This window comes from Tenrec ecaudatus, chromosome 8, assembly GCF_050624435.1.
Source record: "Tenrec ecaudatus isolate mTenEca1 chromosome 8, mTenEca1.hap1, whole genome shotgun sequence".
Lineage (NCBI taxonomy): Eukaryota > Metazoa > Chordata > Mammalia > Afrosoricida > Tenrecidae > Tenrec > Tenrec ecaudatus.
Window position 1 is genome coordinate 34,989,413 of NC_134537.1, and position 13,319 is coordinate 35,002,731.

Consider the following 13,319-nt stretch of genomic DNA (forward strand, 5'->3'; position numbering starts at 1 on the left):
AAGGGGTCGGTCATCTGTTAAGGACAACATACCACTTTCTTACTTTAAGAATTAGGAAAGATTGGACTAGAACCTGAGAGTCAAGAAAGAGGGGGCAAAGAAGGCTTCGGAAGAGGCTCTTAAACAGCATTGTTAAAATTCACACTCATTTGCTCAACAATAAAACCCAGCAGTTAGCTAACAAACCTTGGTGACAGACTGCTATTAATTTTGTGCTGACTCCATACATGTAAATTAAACCACTACAAGTTCCCCACATGCTGCTTCTGACATTTATTTTGTATAAGTAAGCTGGCAATGGGGAGACAATAAACTTTGCTCTCAATTCCCTTGGCAACTGAGCAGCTGATTATTTTGTTAATTTCCTAAAAGATATTTAACAACTCTTTCTTGAAGACAAAAACAATAAGAAGAAAAGTAACAAAAATCCTTTCAATACCTTTTATCCTAAGCACTAAAAATTATACTATTTAAAGAATTTTCCAAAGTGCTTTTAAGATCTGGCTGCATGCACTAAATTGACAATACAATTATATTATGTAAATGTATATGAATAATAACAAAAGATATAAATGAATTCTATGATTTAGAAAAATACGAAACACTGAATGTTACAATTGTTATTCTCATTTAATCCTAAAATTCATTAGGAACTATTACTTTTTGCTTTGGTGCATCTAAAACACAGAACTAGAATACTTGGCTTATTTAAAAATACATGTCAAATACAGCTCTTCTATTTAGAGACCTTTCTCCTCAATAACCAGGGGATGGATAAATTGCTCGGGAAAATTCACTGGTGTTCCCTTCACCTGTAGATGAAGAGTTTTCAATAAGAAAACAGCGAGCCTGGGGCTGCGTAAACACATTAGCTCCTTCATTTGAGTTCCTACTGCATTTGGACACATGAGTATCGGTTCAGTAAAATGGGCAGAGTGAGAGTGCCTCCTTTATGTGGTCCTGGAAAACCCCCTCTGCTGTGTAGATGCTCTGCAAATCCTTCCCTTCTGGTTCTTCTCTAATGACCGGGGCTGCCCTACGTGTAATATAGCCCAGGGAGCCCTGGTTGTGTAGTGTGGCTAAAGCTTCCCGTTTCTACAAGCCCAAGGTCGCCAGTGCAAACCCATCACTGCCGAGAGCAAGGGAGGAAGATGTGGCAGCCTACTTCCATCATGAGTCAGAATTGACGGGACTTCATCAAGTTTGTGTTTAGGTTTAATGGTACCACCCATGTAAGGTTCCTCTACTTTTACTATTGACTTCCTGAGCCCTAGTCATGTAGCAATTACATGTCAAGTTGCAAATAGGCAAGTTGGGCAGTTCAAACGACCACAGCCCTTAAAGAGGTTTAGTCTTAGAAACTCAGAGGTGATTCTACCTGCTATCTTATAGGGTCGTTATGAGTCACCATTGACTTGGTGGCCTTGACTGTAGTACAATATTGACTTAACACAAAATCTCTTTCCAAAGTCACTGAACTTGAGTCCTAAATGGCAGGCATTTGTTATTTGATCACTCACTCCTCACACATTTTTCAAGGTTTACTCAACCAATCACATGGATCATAACCCACTAGGCCACCAGGGCTCCTTTTACAAACAGAGTGGGTCCTAATTTGGATTCTCCTTAATGTTAGGAATAAAAAGGACAACATGAATCCAGATAAAGGAGCAATGAAAATAATGCATTATCTTATTTGATCCATGTGTCAATACAAAGAAGTGGCTATTGTCACTCTTCTTTCTGGAGCATAAAACTGAAGCAAAAGAAGATAGAGGAGTTGTCAAGAACCCACTATACATGTTATTCAGTGGAATATTCATACTAATTAGAGAAAACCTGCAATAAAATTTCTTAGACACTGGAGACTAGTAAAATTTTCCCTGGACGGTGCAAAAGATTAACATGCTTGATTCGAACTAAAATGTCAGAGTGATGTATATTGTACACCTTCACCATTTCCCAAGAGCCTTTTCATGTACTCACTATAAATAAGTCAAGCAGCAGCATTGCTTTGGTTTGTTTTTTAAAAGTTATTGTTTGCTTGGTTGGTTGATTTATTGGTGTAAAATCAAAATGTGAGTACTTTCAATAACTCAACCATTCTTAAGGAAGATAAAAAAGAAAATTCTTGCTCTTTTTTGTAAAAAAATTTTATTGGGGGGCTCATACAACTCTTATCATAATCCATACATCCATCCATTGTGTCAAGCACATCTGTACATTTGTTGCCAACATCATTCCCTAAACATTTGCCCTCCACCTGAGCCCCTCGTATCAGCTCATTTTCCCCTCCCTTACCACAACCCCCTCCCTCATTAACCCTTGATAATTTAGAAATTATTATTTTTCATGCCTTATACTATCCAACATCTCACTTCAGCCACTTTTCTATTGTCTGTCTCCCAGGGAGGAGGTTATATGTAAATCCTTGGATTCGGTTCCCTCTTTCTATCCCACCTTCCCTCTACCCTCCAGTATCACCACTCTCACCCCCGGTGCTGATCCAGGATCCAAGATCCATGTCCAGGATCACATGTCCTGGATTCCCTGTGTTTCCAGTTCCTATCTGTACCAGTGTATCTCCTCTTGTCTAGCCAGATTTGTAAGCCAGAATTGTGATGATGATAGTGGGGGGGGGGGGATCAGAGGAAGCATGAAGTTGTTTGTTTCATCACATTGCTACACTGAACCCTGACTGGCTCGTCTCTTCCCCATGACCCTTCTGTAAGGGGATGTCCAGTTGACTACAGATGGGCTTTTGATCCCCAATCTGCACTCCCCTCATTCACAATGATATGATTTTTTGTTCTTTGATGTCTGATACCCAAACCCTTCAATACCTCATGATCACACAGACTGGTGTTCTTCTTCCATGTGGGCTTTGTTGCTTCTCAGCTAGATGGCTGCTTGTTTATCTTCAAGCCTTTAAGAACCTAGATGCTATATCTTTTGGTAGTCGGGCACCATCAGCTTTCGTCACCACATTTGCCTATGCGCCCATTTGTCTCTAGCAATCATATTGGGAAGGGGAGCACACAATGATATGAGTTTTTGGTATTTGGTGCCTGAAGCCTGATCCCTTTGACATCGTGTAATCACACAGGCTGGTGTGCTTCTTCCATGTGGGCTTTGTTGTTTCTGAGTTAGATGGTCACTTACTTACTTCAAGCCTTTAAGACCCCAGATGCTATATCTTTTGATAGCTGGGCATCCTCATCTTTCTTCACCGTGTTTGCTTATGCTTATTGCCTTCAGTGACCATGTCGGGAAGGTGAGCATCATGGAATGCCAACTTAATAGAACAAAGTGTTCTTGCATTAAGGGAGTACTTGAGTGGAGGCCCAATGTCCATCTGCTACCTTAATACTAAGCCTATAAATATATGAACATAGATCTATTTCCCCAGCATCATATATAAATATAATTACATATGTACATGCCTGTATTTAGATAGAACTCTGTAAATGCTCTTTGCCTTGTAGTTCTTTCCTCTATTTCCTTTTACTTTCCTCTTGCCCAACTATCTTGCTCTTTAAAGACGGACAAACAAGGTAACATAAGTATGGCATTTTTTCGGTCATTTAAAGAGCAGGCCTGACAATATTGACCGATTGATTGGGTAACAAAATCTAAACCTTATCTCAGCTGATATAATTTTTAAGCAGAGACATCTGTATACAATGTAGTAGAATCCAATATTATATCCCGCAGTGCAAGGTCATTGGCTGCTGAGGCTGCAGTGATCACAACTAGAGGCAATGTCATATCTACATGGATGTGCACGTGGATAACCAACCATATTTGCCAGAGAATGGAGGCCTCTGGGGCTGTGCTAAGTAGATACCTTGAGCAAGAAGACAGGTGCCATCTCTATGTTTTATTTTTCTTGGTACATTTTTATGAAGCACCTATTATGTGCCACCAACCAGATTTGCTTTCCAATTGTCATGGGTGTTACCTTACAGCATTTGACTATCAAGCCTTTCTTCCATGACAATGCTGTGAACATTGGAACTATCAACCTTTAGGTCATTGGTCAAGTGCAAACCACATAGAACACCCAGAAAATGGTGATTTTTCCGACCAAATAAGCCTGCTTCATGACTGAGTAAAGCCTATGAGCTAAGTATGGTTTTGCATTTTTAAATAGTTTCATACAACGCCAAAGTACACTATTTCAAGACACATAAAAATTATAGAAAGTGTTTTTTTTTAAGATAATCATGCTGTATTAGGCAGGGTTCTCTAAAGAAACAAATCCAGAACACTTATGATTTTAGATAGATAGATAGATAGATAGATAGATAGATAGATAGATAGATAGATAGATAGATAGATAGGTTTATACAGCGAGAAGGAATATGACAGCTAATTAGTTCACCCAGCAGAGGGTTCAGTTCAACTCACTTTCATGGAAGAGTTAATAGACTAGAAGTCCATCAGCTCACGTGGACAGCTGGGTCCAGAGTTAAGGAAGCAGACAGCTCCCTCAGGCAAGGCAAGCAGAGTCTGCCCACAGGCAGCAACAGCAAGATGGGTCACCAACAGTCAGTAGCTCGAGAGTTTAGTAAAACAGGCCAAGATGGGATGTCAAATGCAAGCAATGAAAGGCGACAGGATCCACCAGCCTCAAACTCAAGCGATGTACATACCAGCAGCATGGCAAAGTAGGTATCAAAGGAACAGGATACAAGATCCATGTGTTGGCTTGGCCCACACGGAGTGCAGCTCACAAGTTGAGGAAGAGAAGTAGCTAAAGCAGCAGCATGCTCCAGCTTGCTCCAGTTCCCAGAGAGCAAGAAAGAGGGGGAGGGCCTTGCAGAGCCATTTATCTCTTTGCCCTACAAACAAACAACGACCTGAATAACCCCACATGTTCCTATTGGCCAGGTTGGCAATATAGACCTAATTGTCACACATGCTAATTTCCATATAGCTACAGTGGCAGATGTTAGTAACTATAATATACAGTGGAGCCCACGATGCCTAAAATGCTCTGAGATAACTTTTCTATCATTTTGCATTTCTAATTTGAATTTGCAACAATGTATTAAGGATTAGTCCCAAGACTCTCGAACAGCATACAAGATACACGCAAGGAAGTGTCCGGTGTGAATTTATCAATATGTATAAAAGTCATGGATGCCACCCTCCCCATGCCTGAAGAACTTCTGTTACGTAAGCTACTGACCACAAGCCAGAAATTTGTATCCACCAGTTGCTCCACAAGAGAAAAATATGACAATCCACTTCCATAAATATTAAAACCTTGGAAACTATGAGACAGTTCTACCTTATTTTATAAGGCCACTTTGAAACAGAATTGGCTAAGTGGAAATAGGTTTGGTTTTCTTTTATGGCTTGTACTGCATGTATAAACTTGCTATGTACTTTAGGAGTTTGCTGTATTCAATCCAAACTTATGCATAGCTTCTAAGTTAAAAAAAATAAGCTTTATAAGACTATTTGAATTGTAAAATATATCTTGGTTAATGAACCTAATGTGCAGCCAAACTTGCATGTTTTTATGATAATGAACAAGTAGACTAGGAGGAAAGGCCAGGTGACCCAGTTCTATAATTGGTCACGAAGAACCCTACCTATCACAACCGTGCAATCTACAAAAGACTGAAGGGATGATAGAGAACTAGGAACCATTTGCTTGTTGTGCAGTGGATTGCTATGAGCCAAGGACTGACATGATAGCAGCTAGCAAGAAGGTTCCCTGGTCGTGTAGTGGTTACAAGTTGGTGTACTAGCTGTAAGGCCAGCAGTTCAAATCCGCCAACCACCTCATGGGAGAAAGGTTTTTCTACTCCTGCCACGAGTTACAGTCTCAGAAACCCACTAGGGCAGTTCTGCCCTGCCCTTTAGCATTCCTACAAGTCAGTGTCAACTCAACAGAGTGAGAGAGTGAACAAAAAACATAAAGCTTAAATATTCTTCAAACCCATAAAATACGTTATAAAGGGTTTGCCTTAAAATTCACAAATTTCCCACAATCTATCTTTAATAAGTTTAAAAAGTCATAAACCGTATATCCATCCACTACCAATGAGTTGATTTCAACTCAAAGCTACCTTACAGGATGGAGTACAAGTACTCAGTAGGGTTTCCTAGGCTGTCAATCTTCTCGAGAACAGTCCAGTCCTTAACCTGCTCTGCCATCAGGGCAACTCCTTCTCAAACATGCACTCTATATTTCTCCTTCTCCTTTTCATGCCCTGTCTTTGCTTCATACACTTACCTTCATCTGAAATAGTCTGTCCTTCTATACATGAACATTCTTGCTCCCCCCAAAAGTAGGTATTGAAGTTGTCTGATATATTTTTATTTTGAAATAGGAATATGCAACCCAATGCAATCATTTTGAAACTCAGGTATTATAATATTAAACTTAAATTTTTCCTAAGTAACTTATACTTATTATTATTTTCACCTTTGTATTATAGTCCAGAGGACTATGACCAGATTCCCACATTCCATTTCCCTAAACTATGGAATAGAAAACACTGCTGTTTCCAAATTTCCACTTTGGGTTCATTCTTCACATCCATCAATCCACTATTTGGGGGCTCTCTGATTGACCTTTACCTAAAACCAGACCTCTGAAAATAGGTTTTCAAATAAATTAAATGACTAGGTAGGGTGGAATCTTTTATAATATGTGAATGGCCTACCTTAGTAAATTTTGAACTACTTTGTATTATCAAGCCATATTTTAAGAGTAAAATCCGTATGCCCATACACTGAGGGAATTTTTTTTAAATGTCTCTTCCAAACTTCAATTAATACTATTTCCATGTATTTTCTTGACGTTTTTATCAAGCATTCAGAGTGTTATCCAACTGTGATCTATCAGAATCATTGATCTGATATAAAATAGTAACTGTGAGCTCTGGAACCAGCTGCTTTTGAACCCCAGATCTATCCATTACTACCTCGGAACTTGTATAAAATGGTGGAAATAATAATCTCTCTCATTCAATCATAATAACAATATCTAAGAAAAAGAACTCTCTGAAAAGTACCGCAGCATCAAAATGGGAGGAAGTCTCATTTACAAGTTGTAATATGCACATAACACAATCTTGCTTGCATAAAGCCAGAGGACTTCAAGCACTTATTGATGAAGATCAAAGAATAAAGCCTTGGGGTGGGAGTAGGGTTTATAACCAAAAAAGGATGGATTGCCACTCAGTATAAAGAAAACAAAAGTCATCATTGCCAGACCAATAGACAGCCTCCTAATATATGAGGGAAAGACTGAAGGAGGCAAGGCTTTCATTTTACTTGGGTCCATGATCAATGTTCATGGAAGCAACTATCAAGAAATCAAATGATGGATTGGACTGGACACATGTGCTGTACAAGAATTATTAAAGCTGCTAAACAGCAGCAATATAATTGCGAGCAATAAGGTGCACCTGATTCAACCTTTGGTCTTTTCCATCATTTTATATGCATATGAAAGGGAGGCAATGAGTAAGGAAACCAGAGAAGAATACCTGAATTATGGTCCTGGTGAAGAATATTTAAATCTCCATGAGTTTCTGGGAGAACAAATAAATCTCTCTTACAGAACGTACAGACAGAATGTCCCAGAGAAGCCAGGATGGCGAGACTTTGTCCCATGTAATTTGAATACATATCAGGAGAAATTGAGCCTTGTAGAAGGACATCGTGGTTCGTAAAGTGGAAGGTCATTGAAAAAGAAGAAGACCCCAAACAAGATAGATTGACTTAGTGACGGTAACAATGGCTAACCCATCACAATTGTGAGGATGGTGCAGGACCTAGAAATATCTGTTATGGTTGGTATGAGTTGGTGAAATAGAATCCTGCAGAAGGACAGCATGCTCACTAAAGCAGAGGGGCAGTAAAAAAAAAAAGACGGGAGCCAACAATGAGATGGAGTGATACAGGGGCTCAAGCACAGGAGCAATTGAGAGGATGGTGCAGGCCCAGCCAAGGTTTCATTCTGCTGTACCCATGTGATGGCCGCTCACAACAGCACAACACGAGGGGAGTAGACTCAGTGGCACCTACCAACCACTAGCAATCTCACAGAATGGCTGTGAGGATGGATAAATATTGAATATGTAAACAATAGTTGGCATATCAAATATTGATTCTCCTACTGTTTGTTACCTGTGTATCTGAATGCACCTAGTAATATCTATACCATGGGATACTTTAAAATCTTCTACTACATTACAGCCACACACGCACACAAAAAAAAACACAAGACATGTCCTCATATACACAGCATTATTTATTGTTTGAATTGCTATTTTTGTTTGTTTGTTTTATGCAAAAGGGAAGTAATTTATGGGAGCACATATAGGAAACCCCAGAGGGGCCCAGCATACCCTACTGTGCAGGCATGCCCAGCAAAGGATCACACCATTCACTGTACCCCCATGTCCTCTTGAGCCAAGCCCCAAAGCCCCAGGACTGGCTGGGGGTAGGGACATTGAATTGCTATTATTAAGATAAATGTCCTTGAGTTGAATAAATCAATCATATAAGTTGAACTTCTTGTTGCCTAGTCCCATGTTATGAAGAGCAATGGTACTCATTCAAGTTAATGGTTAGAAGTTCCCTTCGTTTTCAGTGGACACTGGGACTCTGTTACTGAAAGAGAATAACTTTTGCGGGGTTACAATTCTAATTCTGTGTTCCATACTCTCTTCCCCCCCAAGGCCAAGAGCATCAAGACCCAGTGGTTTGTTCAGTAGAAATTCAAGGTCCTTCTGCTCTGATGACCACAGAGCTCTTTTTCACAGAAATAAAGCTTTTCCTGATGGTCTTAGAACTATTTCCTACAGCTCATTGAAAAGTGAAAGCATTTCTCTCCCCTCCAAGAAGCCTCAGGCTATATGTAAGGTGGCACTTAATTTCCCGCACCTTAGTTGGAAACTGTTAAATCAATTCATGAGCAAAGAACTAGACTTAAAAAAAGCAGAAAACTCCACTCAAGCTATGCAGTTATTTCAGTAAAATTCCTTTTTTGCGCTTCTTTCACTTAGCAAAATGAGCTTTTAAAAACAACAAATCAATTTTTGTTATTATGAACCATAAGAGGATTCATGAAGGGCATTGAGAGAGAATCGAGAAATGAGTATATTAAAAGAGTATAAAATTGAATTCAAGACACGCCAAATCCAAAAAACCCTTAAGAACCAATATATTTTACACTTTACATTTTTCACGCTTTCAGAAAAAAAATCAGTGAAAATGACAAATATGTTTCCTTCCTCACTTATATAACCTGTAGAATATCTCAAAGTACAGAAAGGACAGTCCTGCACCGAAAATTCTCAAAATCAAGAAGAAAATTCCATCGATCCAGTTGGAAGGGTATCATGAAGGTATAATTGGTGTTGATGCGATGTTAGTATTCCACTGAGCGGTCCTCCAATTCAATTCAAATTAAACTGATGAACAGTTTTGTCTTGCTATTCTGAGTTTCTCCATTGTGATATTGGCAGGTACTCCATTCCCATGTTGTGGGGATAGTTCTTTAGAAAACTAAGTCATGATCAGTCCATTAGACAATGCCACAAATCTCTCCTCTGATTATCAACAAAACGTCAATAATGCTGAGTATAAAACAAAAAGATCACATCACAGCCTCACTTTAGAAACTACACGGTCTTCTAGTTTCAATGTATTTTTTGAAATCTAACAGACATGACCATGTTGCATAAAATAGAGTCCTCTCTTCTGATTTTCTTCCCCTGCACTCTATCGTTTTTTAATTAAACTTTATCTGAACTTACCTAAATATCTGCATTCTTGAAAGCTATATGCACCTCATCAATGAAAAATATGTGACTCTGCTTCTCAGTCCATTTGCTGGGATTTACTGAGACCCATAAATATCTTGTCACCGCTACTCACAATCACTTCACTGGGTGTGTACGTTGTGCACCTCACAGCTTTAGGGGGCGCTATTTCCCCAAAGTTATGCTGTGTTGTCTCTCTGTCCATTCTTAAACATAAACCAAATGTACCCCCTGTCCTCTAGTCAATTGCAGGTCTTTGTGAACCTATAGGACAGAGTAGTGCTGTATTTCCAAGACTGTGTCTTTTACAGAAGCAGACTGCCACATCGATTTACCACTCAGGGGCGCTTAACCACTGCACAACTGGGACTCATTAAGTTACAATCCCAATGGCTGGAAAAGCAGCATTTGGTCTAGGATTCCCAATAAACACTTGCATCGAGGTGTCCCAGTTAAACTTCAAATCTGACTTACAAAGCTTAATTTACCATCTCCCCAATACCTCCCAGGCCTCTTCTCCAAACCTTGTACGCTCCCTGTTTCGGCTATTACGCTAATAGGAATGATCATTTTCACCTAACCTTTCCTTGAGATATTGATAGATTGAAATTACTACTGTGGGAAAGGCTTTCCAAGCACTTGTCCCAAAGTAAGTCCGCCCTAATTTTTTAAGTGTTTTAGAAACATATCTAACAGACTCTGTGAATCTTACGGAGAGTATGAAAGCGGAGGCATCGGCGTTAGTGGGACCACAGGAAGAACTCCAAAGAAGCGAGTTTCCCAGGGAATTGACTGACTACACAACTGACTACATAGCCAATCCTGACCCTCCAGCTTGGCTTTTAACAATGACTTGTTCTCCTGAGACTGCTTCTAACCTTAAATCATTCTGCTCTGACCCTACTCATTTCTCCTCTCCAAACCAGGGTGTTCTGGTTGGAAAGGAGAGGGGAGAATATCAACTATCCTTACAATTCTATTACCAAAACTGGCTAGAAAAGATGATAGTGAACCAGAGGAAATTCAGAATGCTCTATGTATGACTGAATAAATAAGGAAGTAGATAAATTATTTTTGAGTTTCTGTTACCATCTCAACATGAAAGAATTACTCAAAAACAAATCCAAAATGGGAAAAAAAAACATATAAAAACAATTTTTTGCATGGCAGCTAAGCTTCACTGATGACTCATTTCCTGACAAGCTTACCTTTGTTCTCTGACATATGGGGAAAGCGTGTGTGTTTGTGTGTGTTGCATGGAGGGAGGGGGGTGTGAAACAGGAGATGCTTAAATATAAACATAATCTCATCTGCGAAGCTACGTCAAAATGTGATCCTTGACTTACTGCTATCAGATTATAGATTTAAAATGTGAACCAAACTATAAGAAAACTTATAACCTACTAAGGTAAGTAGATCCTAACAATCAACAATGGGACAGTATGTACATGGTACGTGTGCTACTGGTCTAAATGATCTTTTCCTATTTGAGCAATATAAGGGAGAAATTACCTATAGATAAGACAACATATTTACAAATCACAAAGCTGCAGATGTTTTGGCTTTGTTTGTATAGCACGCTGAAAGAGAAGGAGTTCATCGATAGGCTCAAGTAATCATTCATCTGGACTTAGCCACTGGAAACATATGGATGCGTAAAACCAGAAGGTTCTCTTCCAGTCTCATGTTCTGGGACAGTCAATAGGCTAAGTTTCTCATGTGTATGCTGTTTTCTAGATCAACTCCTGTCCAGCTTCAGGAGAAAACCATTGCCCCTCAACTTCCATCTCCTGTTCAGAATCCTCATGGGTGGGCAGAATGCAATGATGGTGGAACTTTGCAGACCAGTCTCGCTAGATTCGATTTAGAGCAGGAGGAGTGGGAAAGAAGTATACAACGCCACACTTCACAAAGATGTAAGAGCAGGTCAGTCCACATGGGATACGCGCACTAGCGGTGTGATTCAAGGACTACAAATAACAAAACCCAGACGTGGAGGTGGGAAAGGTTGGTACCACAGCTGAAACTGGGAACACCTGGTTTACTGAACATTCCTCATTGGAATGATAACTGCAAGGTCCACAGTCTGACACTCCCACCAGCTCTGTAGGAGAAAGACCAGGTTTACTATCTCCATGTCAAGAAATGCACAAGCATAGTTTTACCCTGACCTACAGGGTCGCTGTGCGTCGCAACAGACTCAATGGCAATGAGTTTGGAGAGTTTCCGGGATGATAGCGGAAACCCGAAATCACTTGGAGGGCTCCCACATGACCTAAGTCTCTGGCGACTGCCCCTTGACCGGAGTCTGGGAATGTTAATACCTTCCTGTCAGACAGAGGACCCCCTAAAGTGAACTTTAGCAGCTGTAGTTGGGCTCAGAGTAACACCTTGTACGTTGATCCCTTGTCTTTGTCTCATTTTGAATTTATTCCAGTTTCTAAAAATATTTTCTTCTTTATTTTGGATTGAGGATTTTTTGTTTTATTTGGTCATTGTTGCCCGGTCCTTTGGTGTGTAGATCTTTTGTTTATTTTTGTCTTTATTTGTATGTTTTTTCTAATAGGATGATTAGGGTAGGTGGCTCTATGAAGGCAGTGATTGAATTAATAATTACCTAGGGGCACAGAAGGAGAGGGACGTGGGGAGTCCACAGCAATGGGTACTGTCCTACACGGTTTCCAAGTCAATTAGGAACATTCCAAACAGGTGGAAGAAGCAGCTTTATTAAAAGCCGGCACCCGGGAGTTAGCTGTCACTCAACGTCTCTCGGCGGAGCAACACAACGCTCAAACTCTGAATTATAAAGAAACAAACCAGGAGTGGGTGGGGGGGACTTTTCGCTTCCTATCACAACTGCACACTTGGACTAGGGAGATGAATGGCTAGGGAACTTCCTGACGGTATTCGTTATGGTGTGGGCAGCAGCCTGCCACAATTTTGAATCTGGTGGCTCTGGGTGGAAAACTAATGCGGAAATAGCAATGGAATAGAATGGAAAAAAAAATACAGAAAGCAATAGAAACGTACAGAAGCAAGAGTCAGGGGGTTAGCAAATGAGCCATAGAGTATTTCAGTGCAAGAAGGAAAAAAAAATGCCCCACAGTTGGTTGTGGTATGGACTGCATAACCCTTCTAATTCTATAATGTGTTAATGATATCGCAATAAAGTATTTTAGAATAAATACTTTTTTAAAAAAGTTTTAAAAAGCAGGTTGTTTGGGGATTGTGTGATTGGTAGTGTTATATTTGTGCTTTTTATCATTTGTGTGGGGCAAAGAAGAGTCATCGATGAAGGGACTTTTCTCCCTCTGCAAGAAAATCAATTTCCTCTTTTAGCTTTCAGTCTGAGCCACTCACGTTGGCCCCTAAATTTGTTAAGAAGGAAATCTCTTAAAGTATTTGTTCAAGGTATTCTGAAGTTACAGTTACAGGCAAGGTTGGGAGACACAACCTCATTGCTACAAAAGGGCTTTCATTCGAGTAGGAAAGTGCAAATGTGTAGAGCCAACGGTGATGCAGGGA

The 13,319-nt window shown here is 39.9% G+C and overlaps 1 protein-coding gene across 1 annotated transcript in view; it reads right to left on the bottom strand.

Moving 5' to 3' along the window:
- FGF12 (fibroblast growth factor 12) overlaps positions 1 to 13,319 on the bottom strand; it is a 288,260-nt gene that overhangs the window by 120,319 nt on the left and 154,622 nt on the right. The gene's annotated exons all lie outside the window — the stretch shown is intronic.